Source organism: Pristiophorus japonicus, chromosome 9 (assembly GCF_044704955.1).
Source record: "Pristiophorus japonicus isolate sPriJap1 chromosome 9, sPriJap1.hap1, whole genome shotgun sequence".
NCBI lineage: Eukaryota > Metazoa > Chordata > Chondrichthyes > Pristiophoridae > Pristiophorus > Pristiophorus japonicus.
Genome location: NC_091985.1, coordinates 218,287,249 through 218,300,782, shown reverse-complemented (window position 1 = coordinate 218,300,782; position 13,534 = coordinate 218,287,249). Strand labels below are relative to the sequence as shown.

The following is a 13,534-nucleotide window of genomic DNA, read 5'->3' as shown; positions in this document are numbered from 1 at the left end:
CCTGTCGCCGCAGTGCGCATGCTCGGTGCAGTCCTCCCCACCCCCAATCTCCGGATGCCGCGCAGTTTGCTGGAACCAGTAGTTGGACAATGTGGGGAATCGGGGGCAGCAAGGAACCGGACTGATGGTGGGCGGCTGGGGCTGGGGAACGTGCGGTGAATCTATGAGGGAAAACACCGAACTGAACACACAGCCCCGGAGCTCAGGGTTTGGGGACATGCGGGAGATAGACTGAAACTTCCAGTGAGCTCAGACAGTGTGTAACCCGGGGCGTGGGCCCAGTGAGATCAGACAGTGTGTAACCCGGGGGCCCAGTGAGATCAGACAGTGTGTAACCCGGGGGCCCAGTGAGATCAGACAGTGTGTAACCCGGGGGCCCAGTGAGATCAGACAGTGTGTAACCCGGGGGGCCAGTGAGATCAGACACTGTGTAACCCGGGGGCCCAGTGAGATCAGACAGTGTGTAACCTGGGGGCCCAGTGAGATCAGACAGTGTGTAACCCGGGGGGCCAGTGAGATCAGACAGTGTGTAACCCGGGGGGCCAGTGAGATCAGACAGTGTGTAACCCGGGGGCCCAGTGAGATCAGACAGTGTGTAACCCGGGGGCCCAGTGAGATCAGACAGTGTGTAACCCGGGGGCCCAGTGAGATCAGACAGTGTGTAACCTGGGGGCCCAGTGAGATCAGACAGCGTATAACCCGGGGGCCCAGTGAGATCAGACAGTGTGTAACCCGGGGAAAATTCTGGTGATTTTCTGTAAGTCCAGATGGGCGGGACAGGAATCTTGAGGAATAGGATAAAATCAAACAGAAATACTGGACATATACTTTTCTGAAACATTGGAAAAACACTTTACATTCCACTTCACAACATTAATATTCTTCTAATTTTCTGCCCTGCCATAATTAGATCTCCCGGTGAATGGCGGAGTGATTGAGAAAGTTCCACAGCTGGAAGGAAACAGGGATTGTGGACTGAGGAACAACAGCAGGTGAACCAGCACAGGATTGTGAGATCACCAACCAGGGAGCCCCTTCCGATTGAAAGTGCTTCAATAGATCGACTGGGGAGAAAGGTAAGAGAAATGCCATTTACTCAGATACACACCGGTCCTGTAGACAGTACACACAGGTTATAAGGTTGTGAATGTTTAAAAATGTATAGAGACATTGAAGTTGAGAACGTGGGAATTGTATAGGGACAGTATAAGCTAACAAACAATTCATGGAGGAATAGCCATGACATCTCACACTCGAGACTGCGAAATGTTACAACACTAACACATATTGAAACAAAACCCACAGCTTGCAGAAAAACCTCAAGGTCTTATTAAATCATGTTATTAACCCCTGAAACATTGACAGAAGGTCTTTGTTTAAAATCGGACCATGCTTGGGTCGGCTTATGAGTGGACAAAGGGAAGGAGGGATCAAAAGAGATGGGCTGAGCTGGGATGTCACTCTAGCCCTATCTTGTTATCTTTTGCCGAAAATGTATAACCATCGTGCCTTGACAATGTAACGTCACTTATCCGTAGGGAGTGTGTACGCTCGATCGAGAATGTATATCCTCTGTCTGATAAGTCTTGCCGGCCGGTAAAATAAAGACTGCTTTGTTCAAAGCACAAGAGGTATTCGACTCAGTAATTTTACTGAACCAGATTGAGAGAAAAGAATCTACATTTACATTTGGTGTCAGAAGTGGGATCTCAACAGACGACTGCCGAAAACTTGCGAATTAAGAGCCAGACTAGCCTTGGACGAGACGAGGGGAAAGTGGCCACTGGAGTGAGTATGATTTCAATACTGCTCCAGTTTCCCCCGGTTTCAAAAGTCTGAGGAAAGTTTAGCCACTCGCTGGTTCTCAGGTAGTGTCTGAACGAGATCCAGGACAATCTGGTGAATACCTTTCAAACTTAGAATAGGGATAGAGATAGGGAAATTGCGCGATGACGCAAACCAAGCGGCAATTTGGAAAGATAGGTTATAGTTAGAGCTAGATAGGGATAGATGATCAATCATGGATCCAAAAATTAATAGGAAAGAAAAGAGACTCTTGTGAACGTCTGTTTAAATGAGAAATGCTTCTGTGATTTTTACTGTGTAAAAAAAAAGCCGGGGAGTTGCGGTTTGTTTTATCTCAAACAGAATGAAAGTTTTGTTAACCCTTCGTAGTGTTGTCCTGTATGTGGGAAGTTTAAGAGTGTGAACCTTATTGCATTACGTATATTCGGATGATAAGTTACGGAGCCAGGAAATGCACAAAGGATAGCTTTGTTAAAAAAAAAGAAAAAATTACATGGTCCCGGTGGTTTAAAAAAAAAGGATTTAACATGCTCACTTACTTGTCGAAAGAAAACATTCAGAGAAGGCACAGCAAAACAACTGAGATGGATTCAAAAGGATTAAAAAATATATATTATATTAAATAACACGACCTTGAGGCTGGAACAATTGAGATAACGAAAAGCAGTTCACAGCCTACGTGCCAGACTTCTCTCTCGTTATGGAAAAGAAAAAAAAGTAACGTACTAAATAGGTGCTAAAAAAAAAATGTTCTGAGATTTTAAATTATGAGAAAAATTCCACTGCAGTCTAAAAGAAAATAAATCACTCCTGTCCAGTTGGCAGAAAAACTCCATTAAATTAGGGCTTTCATTGACTGATTGGATTTAAACTGCGCAGTGACGCGAAAGGATAGGGAAATTTGGAGATTAAAAGAAATTAAATAAGGCTCATAAGAAATCAAATTTAGAAAATTAGGCTCACAGGGAATTAAATAGAGGATAGGTGTTCAATTCAGGTATGACGTCGACCTTGTATATCACTTGGCCGTCTAGGCACTGATTGAATTTAATCACGCAGCAACTCGGAAGGTAGGGCCGACGCGCAGCGACGCGAGACGTGCAGCGGCGCGAGCGTGCGGCCGAGTGGAGGGCTGACGCTAACGCGTGGTGACGCAGACGCGCAGCGGCGCTAACGCGTGATGACGCGAGACGTGCAGCGGCGCGAGCGTGCGTCCGAGTGGAGGGCTGACGCAGACGCGCAGCGGCGTTAACGCGTGGTGACGCGAGACGTGGGCCGACGCGAACGCGCAGCAACGCGAACCACGAAATATCAAGTCAGTGCTGATTTTCTAAGTCCATTTATTGTAAGTTTGTTAAGTCTGTTTACTTTAAGTTGGAATCGCGCGGCGACGCGAGCCACGGGGCAACGCGGCTTTGTTAGTTTAGTAAGTTTGTTAAGTCCGTTTACTTTCAGTTGGAATCGCGCGGCGACGCGGCTTTGTGTTAGTTTAGTAAGTTTGTTAAGTCTGTTTCAAGTTGGAATTGCGGGGCGACGCGGCTTTGTGTTAGTTTAGTAAGTTTATTAAGTCTGTTTCAAGTTGGAATCGTGCGGCGACGCGAGCCGTGGGGCGACGCGGCTTTGTGTTAGTTTAGTAAGTTTGTTAAGTCTGTTTCAAGTTGGAATCGCGCGGCAACGCGAGCCGTGGGGCGACACGGCTTTGTGTTAGTTTAGTAAGTTTGTTAAGTCTGTTTACTTCAAGTTTGAATCGCGTGACGACGCGAGCCGCGGGGCGACATGGCTTTGCGTTAGTTTTGGTAAAGTCTGTTTGTTTTAAGTTTGTTTAAATCGCACGACTACGTGAACGCGTAACGACACGGTAATACGAGGGACAGCGTGAAAATGGGTGATCAGCTGGATAAAACAACGGATGTGGATAGTCTGCTACAAAAGTTATGTGAGGAATTCCCTGAAAGAGCTGAAGACTTTAGAAAATTATCAGGAGCCCTGAACAAATTATTAGGAGATGACCAGTGGTCTCTAGGTGGCACTAGAAGCGTAGAGGTAGTAAAAAAAAAAAAAGCACAGGGATTGTAAAAAAAAATTTAAAAGATGCATCACTTCTGTCAAGTTGGCAAATAAATGCTATTAAATTAGGACTTTCATTGACAGAGGGAACACATGTTAAAACTGTAGACGTCTTAAAAAAGAATGTGCACACGAGAAATTACTAAGTGATCCTCTGGGACCTCTGAGAAAGGTATTGACCGACTACGTAGTAAAATGGCTGGCTTTGTGTTAACCGAGGCTGATGATGAAATTGATGAGTGGTCACTGACTCAGCGCCCAACGGCGCCTCCCGCACCCCCTGGCCCCTTGCTCCAGTCCTCTTCCCAATACCCTCCACCTTACACTCCGGCGAGAGGAGTTAAAAATAACCCCATACCACCAAAGCAACAAACCCAAACTGACTCCTCATCCTCTGATAGCGATTCGGATCCCCAGTTCACAAGCAATATAGCCGAAAGGACCAGATCTCACACTCGAAAGGGCAGAACTATATCTCACTCACAGACAGTCCCGTAAATCTTCTAGTCACTCTACCAGTCCAAGTTGTGAAAGACATAGCAAACACCCCCGCCGATCGAGACGCAGAACTGTCAAGCAGTCAGACAGCTCCGAAACATCCTCCGACCTAGGAATGATTTCCAAGATCCCAAAGTCCCAACACCAATTCCCTGTCAGACCAATGCCAAACCCTGATGCACAACAAGCTGCAGACCACCCACTATAGACAAATGGAAAGGGCAGTTAGATATTATTGGCAGGAAAAGAAAAGGAGGGGGGAGGTGCGCCCCCAACCCGGGTCAAGACTGAATATGTGACTAGAAAGGAAGAGCCATCTCGGGAGGAAGGATCAATAGAACCGCAGTGTTGCATACAGGATTGGATGGATAAGCAAGGATACGGTTATACTAAACAACCAAACGGCCCGAGCCCTGCTAATAAACCTCCCTATTGTCCCCGGCATGGTATGGGAAGAGGCCGGGACTGGGTAAGAGGAATTGACTGTTTTAATTGTGGGCAGGAAGGACATTGGAATAAAAATTGCCCCTACCGTCAGCATGGAAAAGGAAGAGGAGGGGGGCGAGGAGGATCTTACACTAACTTCTCCCAGAACAACCCCTTTGGTCAATTGTCCCCCGATTGACTACGCAGCTTGATTGTGCAGGGATCCTCCCCGGACGACAAACCAATGATATTGTTAAAAATTCTGAATGAGTGGCAACCCTTTTTGATAGATACGGGAGCCTTCATGTCTTCTGTACAATCAAAGCTTAAACACCCTGCCTCTACTGAAACACAGGAACTTTCAGGATTCCTGGGACAAATCTCGACATTCCCAGTGTCAGAACCGGTTAAAATGGGTTACCAGGAAGAATCGGTGGAACATCGAGTTGTTATCACAACCAATCTGGACTGTAACTTGATGGCTAGAGACCTCCTCTGCAAATTCCAGTTGCATTTGGGGTGTGGAGATGATGGGATTATTGTAAAACAGGGAACCCTTAAGCGGCAGTATTATACCACTAGAACCCCTCAGTGGTGGTCTCTGGACCTGCCGCAGTCACCCTATCACGTGACCCTAGCATACGATCCCAATGGAAAGAATCAGGACCTGCAGAACTTTTATCAGGATCACGAAGGGGAAGTGAAGGAAATTCTATTAAGGGCTAGAGTGACTGGACCGGAAGGGAAGGCAGATTTTGTGGAAATGGACAGCCCCCAACGGTGGCACCACATATTACTCGTGAAGTCTTACCTTCCCAACACGCTAAAGATTTGGGAGTTATGGTGCGCCAGGCTATAGACGAGGCTGACCCTACCAGCCGGGATGTGCAAATTCCACGGGGACCCCGAGAAGGTCTTAACGACTCTGCAGCATCATACTGGCTCTGACATACCTGACTATGTGGATCCTCATGTGTGGACAGAGGACCCCTCCCAAGTGGGTTATCACAGGCAATACCGAGTATCCACCGAACTTTGGAGGCTAGCCGAGTCGAACCAATTTGCCAGTTTCCAGTCCCTAGCACGGCTAAACAAATGCAACAGTGTTTGCAGATGATCAAATACTGCAGATCCTGGATCCCTAATGTTGCCCTGATGACTAAGCACCTCACCCCGTATACAAATAAGTAAGGCAGCTTTGAAATAGAAACCGTAGACGTCCAAGCCTTTAAGGAACTAAAGACAGCCTTGCTGCAAGCTCCGGCTTTGGGCCGGCCCCTCTATGACCGGCCCTTTCAACTGTATTGTACAATTCTGAAAGACTGTGCTATCGTTGTCTTAACACATCTCACTCCGTAGCTGCCCTCCTGGGCCAACTGCAGACTCAACACCTTACCATGGCCAGGCAAAGCAGATATGAGATCTACTTACTAAACAATCCTAAGCTGACCTTTCGGCACTGTACTGCAATTAATCCGGCCTGTTTTCTTACTGAGCCACCCCAAGATGAGGAAGAACCCAGTCATGATTGTTTATCTTTAATTTAAGAGGCCACATCAGTCAGGGAAGATTTTGTTGATGTACCAATTGAAGATCCAGACTGTATTATGTATGTTGACGGAATTAATCCAGAAGGTACACGAATCTCAGGATACGCCATAGTAAACCAGGAGAATCAGGTCTTGGAATCTGCCGCTTTTGAAACTGCCTATACCGACTCTAGGTATGCCTTTGGGGTGGCCCATGATTTCGGACAATTATAGAAAAATAGGGGATTCCTAACCTCACAGGGGAATGAGATATCTCATAAACAGCTAGTATCTGATTTGTTGCAAGCCCTCATGTTCCCCAAACGCACTGCCATTGTCAAATGTACCGCCCACACTACCGGAAATTCTCTGGTTGATATAGGGAATCGTTGTGCTGACCAAGAGGCCAAACAGGCCTCTCGTGACCAACAGATGGTAGTGCCCAAAATTATGAGTCAGACTAAAAATCCTGCGAAGGATAAGTTAGCCTCGGAAAAAACCAATGCCAACCATCCAAGATGTTATAAAAGCACAGGAGGACGCTCCTGAAAAAGATAAACTGTTGTGGAAATATTATGCATGTACTTATGACAATGTTTCGAAACTCTGGACCACTCCCGCGGAACAGACTTGCATGTCTGACAAGTTGGCTCTATGGGTTATTGAATGTATGCATTTTGCTACTCATTGTGGAGCAAGGACCACGAGTGACACACTTTTGGCTACTTGGTGGCACCCTAGACTCCAGGCGCTCACCCAGAACATCAGTAGTCGTTGCCTGGTTTGCCAGCAACATAATCCAGGGAAGGGAGTCCCCTGTGATTGGGGTAAAACGCCCCTACCCGAAGGTCCCTTTGAGACATTTCAGTTGGACTACATTGAGTTGCAAAAAGTTCAGTGTTACAAATATGTGTTAGCAATAGTAGATGTGTTTAGCAGATGAATTGAAGCCTACCCTACCCTGGACAATAAGGCTCAAACTGTTGTTAAGGTGTTAATGAGGGAAATTGTTCCTAGATAAGGTATCTCAGCTCGACTGATGACCACCTATGTTCTTTCTCTGACTCAGGCTCTGCGACTAGTTCACAACCAGGTTCAAGATGCTCACCTCGACCTCCCAGTTTTACCCGAATTGTCCCTCATGGCACCAGGGAAGTATGGATTCGGAAGGGATTAGAGCCACAATGGGAGAGGCCTTTTCAGGTGTTACTCACTACCCCCACTGCAGCCAAGGTTGAGGGGAAAAGTGCCTGGGTTCACCTGCACCACTACAAGCTCACCACCCCCTAACGAACCTATTTTGCTGGTTATTCTAATTCCTGTTCTATTTTGCTGGTTATTCTAATTCCTGTTTCTGTTCCAGACTTCCTCTTCTCCATAGCTGAACAAGGCCGTTGGCATCCTAATTGGAACGTGGACCAGTTTGAACTTTTACCCGTAGTGATAGACAGCCAGCTACACCGACGGTGACCTGAGAAGAGAGACGGGAAAACTGAACTCTTTTAATCAGCAAAATAATTGGACTATTTATCTGAATCCTGAGCCATAAGATGAAACTGTCTGTATGCCACAGTCTGTATAATAGTGTTGATATATGACAGTTTCGGCGCATGGGAGGGGAGACAGAGACGAGAGCTATATGTCTTATGTTTATGCGCAAAATGGGAACTTTTCTGGATGTTGGGTGTGTTCACATTCCCTATACATTTTACTCCTAGAATGATCCTAAGTGTTATCATGGAATGATAAAAGGGGGGAATGTGAATGTTTAAAAATGTATAGAGACATTGAAGTTGAGAACGTGGGAATTGTATAGGGACAGTATAAGCTAACAAACAATTCATGGAGGAATAGCCATGACATCTCAGATTCGAGACTGCGAAATGTTACAACACTAACACATATTGAAACAAAACCCACAGCTTGCAGAAAAACCTCAAGGTCTTATTAAATCATGTTATTAACCTGAAACATTGACAGAAGGTCTTTGTTTAAAATCGGACCATGCTTGGGTCGGCTTATGAGTGGACAAAGGGAAGGAGGGATCAAAAGAGATGGGCTGAGCTGGGATGTCACTCTAGCCCTATCTTGTTATCTTTTGCCGAAAATGTATAACCATCGTGCCTTGACAATGTAACGTCACTTATCCGTAGGGAGTGTGTACGCTCGATCGAGAATGTATATCCTCTGTCTGATAAGTCTTGCCGGCCGGTAAAATAAAGACTGCTTTGTTCAAAGCACAAGAGGTATTTGACTCAGTAATTTTTCTGAACCAGATTGAGAGAAAAGAATCTACATTTACAGGAAATGAGACTGGGAGAGTCTGATCACCGAGCACAATTATCCAGCATGAGGCCGTGCAATGGGATGTGAAGTGAGATCACTTTCTGTCTCTAAACACAGTCACAGTGAATCTTGTGTGTGTTTTAGAGTAAAGGGCTTTGATCTAAGAGGTGACTCCAGTTTGAGGCAGAGCCCAGCAAATGGACCTGTCTCTGTACATTCGGTGGGGCTGAACTCACACCGACACCATCAGATCTCAATGTTCAAATATTTCCCATCTGGTGAGAAAGCCAATGGAAAGATTGAACCGGAAGCATCATAGTCAATTCATTGATCACGATGCACAAACCAATCTGAAATACCAGCACGGCTTAATATCGACAGAATCAATTATTCAATCATGAATATTTGGAATTAACAGAAAATATATTGATAAGTACTACTCTTGAAGCATTGATCACTCGAGATATGTAGTATTCGAATAAACAAACACAGATATGGAGAGTTGCAATTTATTGATTGGCATCGTACTTGACCCTGAGATGAGCTTCCGAACCCATATTCCCTCAATCACCAAGTACGTTTACTTCCAGCTCCATAACATCACCGGTCTCTGCCCCTTCCTCAGCTCATCTGCTCAAACCCTCATCCATGTCTCTGTTACCACTACATTGGACTATTCCATTGCTCTCCTGATCGGCCTCACACCTCGCAAGCTTAAGCTTATCAAAAACAATCCTTACTCAAGAACACAAATAGCAGCAGGTGTAGGCTATAAGATCTCTATTTGATAGAGAATTTCAAAGATTCACAACTCTTAAGTGAAGAAATATCTCATCTCAGTCTTAAATGGCCAATCTCTTATCCTAATACTAGGACCCCTAGCTCTAGACTATCCAGCCTGTGTCAATTCTATGTTTCAATGATATCACCTTCCATTCTTCGAAACTCCAGAGAATATAGGCCTATTCGAATCAATCTGTCCTCAGCCCCCTCATCCCAACTTGTACCAATTTCCATTCACCCATCACCCCTGTGCTCACTGAACTACATTGGCTCCTGCTCCATCGATTTCAAAATGCTCATCCTTGTTTTGAAATCCGTCCAGGACCTTGCCCCTCCCAATTGCTGTAACCTCCTCTAGCCCTACAACCCTCAGAGATCTTTGCATTCCTCCAACTCTGGCCTCTTGAGCAGCCCCAATTTTCATCCCTCCAATATTGGTGGCCATACCTTCAGCTGCTGAGACCATAAGCTCTGGAATTCCCTCCTTAAACTTCTCCAGCTTCAAAATGCTCCTTAATACCTATCCTTTTGAACAAGCTTTTAATCCTGTGCTAATATTTCGTTACGTGACTGGGTGTCAAATTCTGTTTGCTAACAGTCCTGTGAAGTGCCTTGGGACATTTTACTATGTTTAAGATGTGATATAAATGCAATTTGTTGCTGATAACTGAAGATATTTTAAATTGTAATATAACGAAACTACAGGCATGGGAAATTGCAATAGATTGATAACTGCAGAGGAAGAGGATTGTTTTGTATTGCTAACAGCGTAAATTATTTTAACGTGAGGTGGCCCTTGCACATTAGCTACCACACGGTCTTGGCAAAGCAAGGTCTTGGTCCAATGGCAAGGGGATCCAAGACGACTGGACACCAGGCTCTGCTTCATGATTCCTCTGGCACTGACTCTCACTGGGGTACAGTTTCCTCTGGCACTGACTCTCACTGGAGTACAGTTTCCTCTGGCACTGACTCTCACTGGGGTACAGTTTCCTCTGGCACTGATTCTCACTGGAATACAGTTTCCTCTGGCACTGACTCTCAATGGGATACAGTTTCCTCTGGCACTGACTCTCACTGGGGTACAGTTTCCTCTGGCACTGACTCTCACTGGGATACAGTTTCCTCTGGCACTGACTCTCACTGGGATGCAGTTTCCTCTGACACAGATTACTGTGTATCTAATTCGTGCTGTCACTGCCCTGGGAGTGCTTGATGGGACAGTATAAAGGGAGCTTCGCTCTTTACTGAACCCGTGTTGTACCTGTCCTGTGATTGTTTGTTGGGACAGTATAGAGGGAGCTTTGCTCTATCTAACCCGTGCTTTGCCTGCCCTGTGAGCTTTGATGGGTCGCTGTAGGGGAAGCTTTTCTCTGAATCTAACCTGTATTCTACCTGCCCGAGTTGTATCTGATGGGACAGTGTAGAGAGAGGTTTACTCTGTATCTCATCATAATCATTGGCAGGCCCTTGAAACATAGAAAATAGGTGCAGGAGTAGGCCATTCGGCCCTTCGAGCCTGCACCACCATTCAATATGATCATGGCTGATCATGCAACTTCAGTACCCCATTCCTGCTTTCTCTCCATGCCCCTTGATCTCTGTAGCCATAAGGGTCACATCTAACTCCCTTTTGAATATATCTAACGAACTGGCTTCAACAACTTTTTGTGGTGGAGAATTCCACAGGTTCACAATTCACTGAGTGAAGAAGTTCCTCCTCATCTCGGTCCTAAATGGCTTATCCTTCGACTGTGACCCCTGGTTCTGGACTTCTCCAACATCGGGAACATTCTTCTTGCATCTAATCTGTCCAATCCTATTAGAATGTTATATTTTTCTGTGAGATCCCCTCTCATTCTTCTAAATTCCAGTGAATATAAGCCTAGTCGATCCCGTCTTTCTTCATATGTCAGTCCTGCCATCCCGGGAATCAGTCTGGTGAACCTTCACTGCACTCCCTCAAGAGCAAGAATGTCTTTCCTCAGATTAGGATACCAAAACTGTACACAATATTCAAGGTGTTGCCTCACCAAGGCCCTGTACAACTGCAATAAGGCCTCCCTGCTTCTATACTCAAATCCTCTCGCTATGAAGGCCAACATGCCATTTACCTTTTTCACCGCCTGCTGTGCTTGTATGCCACCTTTCAATGACTGATGTACCATGACACCCAGGTCTCGTTGCACCTTCCCTTTTCCTAATCTGTTACCATTCAGATAATATTCTGCCTTCCTGTTTTTGCCACCAAAGTGGATAACCTCACATTTGTCTACATTATACTGCAATCTGCCATGCATTTGCCCACTCACCTAACCTGTCCAAGTCACCCTGCAGCCTCTTAGCGTCCTCCTCACAGCTCACACTGCCACCCAGCTTAGTGTCATCTGCAAACGAGGATGGCTTGCTTCCATGACAAAAAAGGATGAGTTCACAGGTTTTTCAATGAAGGACCTAATATTCCAGGTCCTGAACTACATCCTGAAGGGTGGAAGATGCCTGTGTGTGGCTTTTTTTAACGTATGGTGGCCGTTGCACGCCAGCCACCACATGGGAAACTCTGTATCTAATCTGCTGTGCCTGTCCTGGCATTGTTTGATGGGATAATATAGAGGGAGTTTTACTCTGTATTTAACCCAAGCTGTACCTGCCCTGGGAGTGTCTGATAGGACAGTGTAGATGGAGGTTTACTCTGTATCTAACCTGTACTGTAACTGCCTTGGGAGTGTTTGACGGGACAGTATAAATTGGGCTTTATGCTGTATCTAATTTGTACTGTACCCGCCTTGGAAGTTTTTGATGGGACAGTGTAGAAGGAACTTTACGCTGTATCCAATCTGTGCTATACCAGTCCTGTGAGTGTTTGATGGGACAGTGTAGAGGGAGCTTTACTCTGTATCTAACCCGTGCTGTACCTGCCCTGCGAGTGTTTGAATAGACAGTGTAGAGGGAGCTTTGCTGTATATCTAACCATTATTGTACCTGCTCTGGGAGTGTTTTTGGGACAGTGAAGAGAGAGCTTTACTCTGCACCTAACCCATGCTGTACCTGCACTGGGAGTGTTTGATGGGATAATGTAGAGAGAGGTTTACTGTGTATCTAACCTGTGCTAACCTAGCAAGTTGTGAGGAGGACGCAAAGAATCTACAAATGAATATAGATAGGCTAAGTGAGTGGGCAAAGCTTTGGCAGATGGAGTATAATGTGGGAAAATGTGAGGGTATCCATGTTAGTAGGAGTAATGAAAAAGCAAATTATTATTTAAATTGTGAGAGATTACAAAATGCGGTGGTACAGAGGGATCTGGGGGTCCTTGTACATGAAACACAAACATTTAGCATGCAGTTACTGCAATTAATTAGGAAGGCAAATGGAATGTTGGTCTTTATTGCAAGGGGGATGGAGTATAAAAGTAGGGAAGTCCTGCTGCAACTGTACATGGCGTTGGTAAGACCACAACTGGAGTACTGCGTACAGTTTTGGTCTCCTTATTTCAGGAAGGATATACTTGCACTGGAGGCAGTTCAGAGAAGGTTCACGAGGTTGATTGCTGAGATGAAGGGGTTGTCATTATGAGAAAGGTTGAGCAGGTTGGGACTGTACTCATTGGAGTTTAGAAAACGTAGAGGTGATCTTATTGAAACGTATAAGATTGTGAGGGGGCTTGATAGGGTAGATACAGAGAGGATGTTTCCCCACGTGGGGGAATCTAACACTAGGGGGCATAGTTTCAGAATAAGGGGTCGGTCATTTAAAAGGGAAATGAGGAGGGATTTCTTCTCTGAGGGTTGTGAATCTTTGGAATTCGTTACCTTAGAGAGCTGTGGGGGCTGGGTCATTGAATGTATTTAACATGGGGATAGACAGATTTTTGAAAGATAAGGATTATGGGGAGTGGGCGGGGAAGTGGAGTTAAGGCCTGGATTTGATCAGCCATGATCTTATTGAATGGCGGAGCAGGCTCGAGGGGCCAAATGGCCTACTCTGCTCCTATTTCTTATGTTCCATACCTGCCCTTGGAGTATTTGATGGGATAGTGTAGAGGGAGACTTACTCTGTATCTAACCCATGCTGTACCTGCCCTGGGAATGTTTAATTGGACAATGTACAAAGAGCTTTATGCTGTATCTAATCAGTGC

At 45.6% G+C, this 13,534-nt stretch overlaps 1 long non-coding RNA gene across 2 annotated transcripts; it reads left to right on the top strand.

Moving 5' to 3' along the window:
- Positions 1 to 42: 42 nt before the first annotated feature.
- Positions 43 to 8,568, top strand: LOC139273711 (uncharacterized). Of its 2 annotated transcripts, none has more exons than XR_011595308.1 (3): positions 43 to 127; positions 911 to 1,076; positions 7,690 to 8,568. It is a non-coding gene; the product is annotated as an uncharacterized lncRNA (long non-coding RNA). The 2 variants fall into 2 exon arrangements; XR_011595307.1 differs by lacking the exon at positions 43 to 127 and adding an exon at positions 640 to 757.
- The last annotated feature ends 4,966 nt before the right edge of the window (positions 8,569 to 13,534 follow it).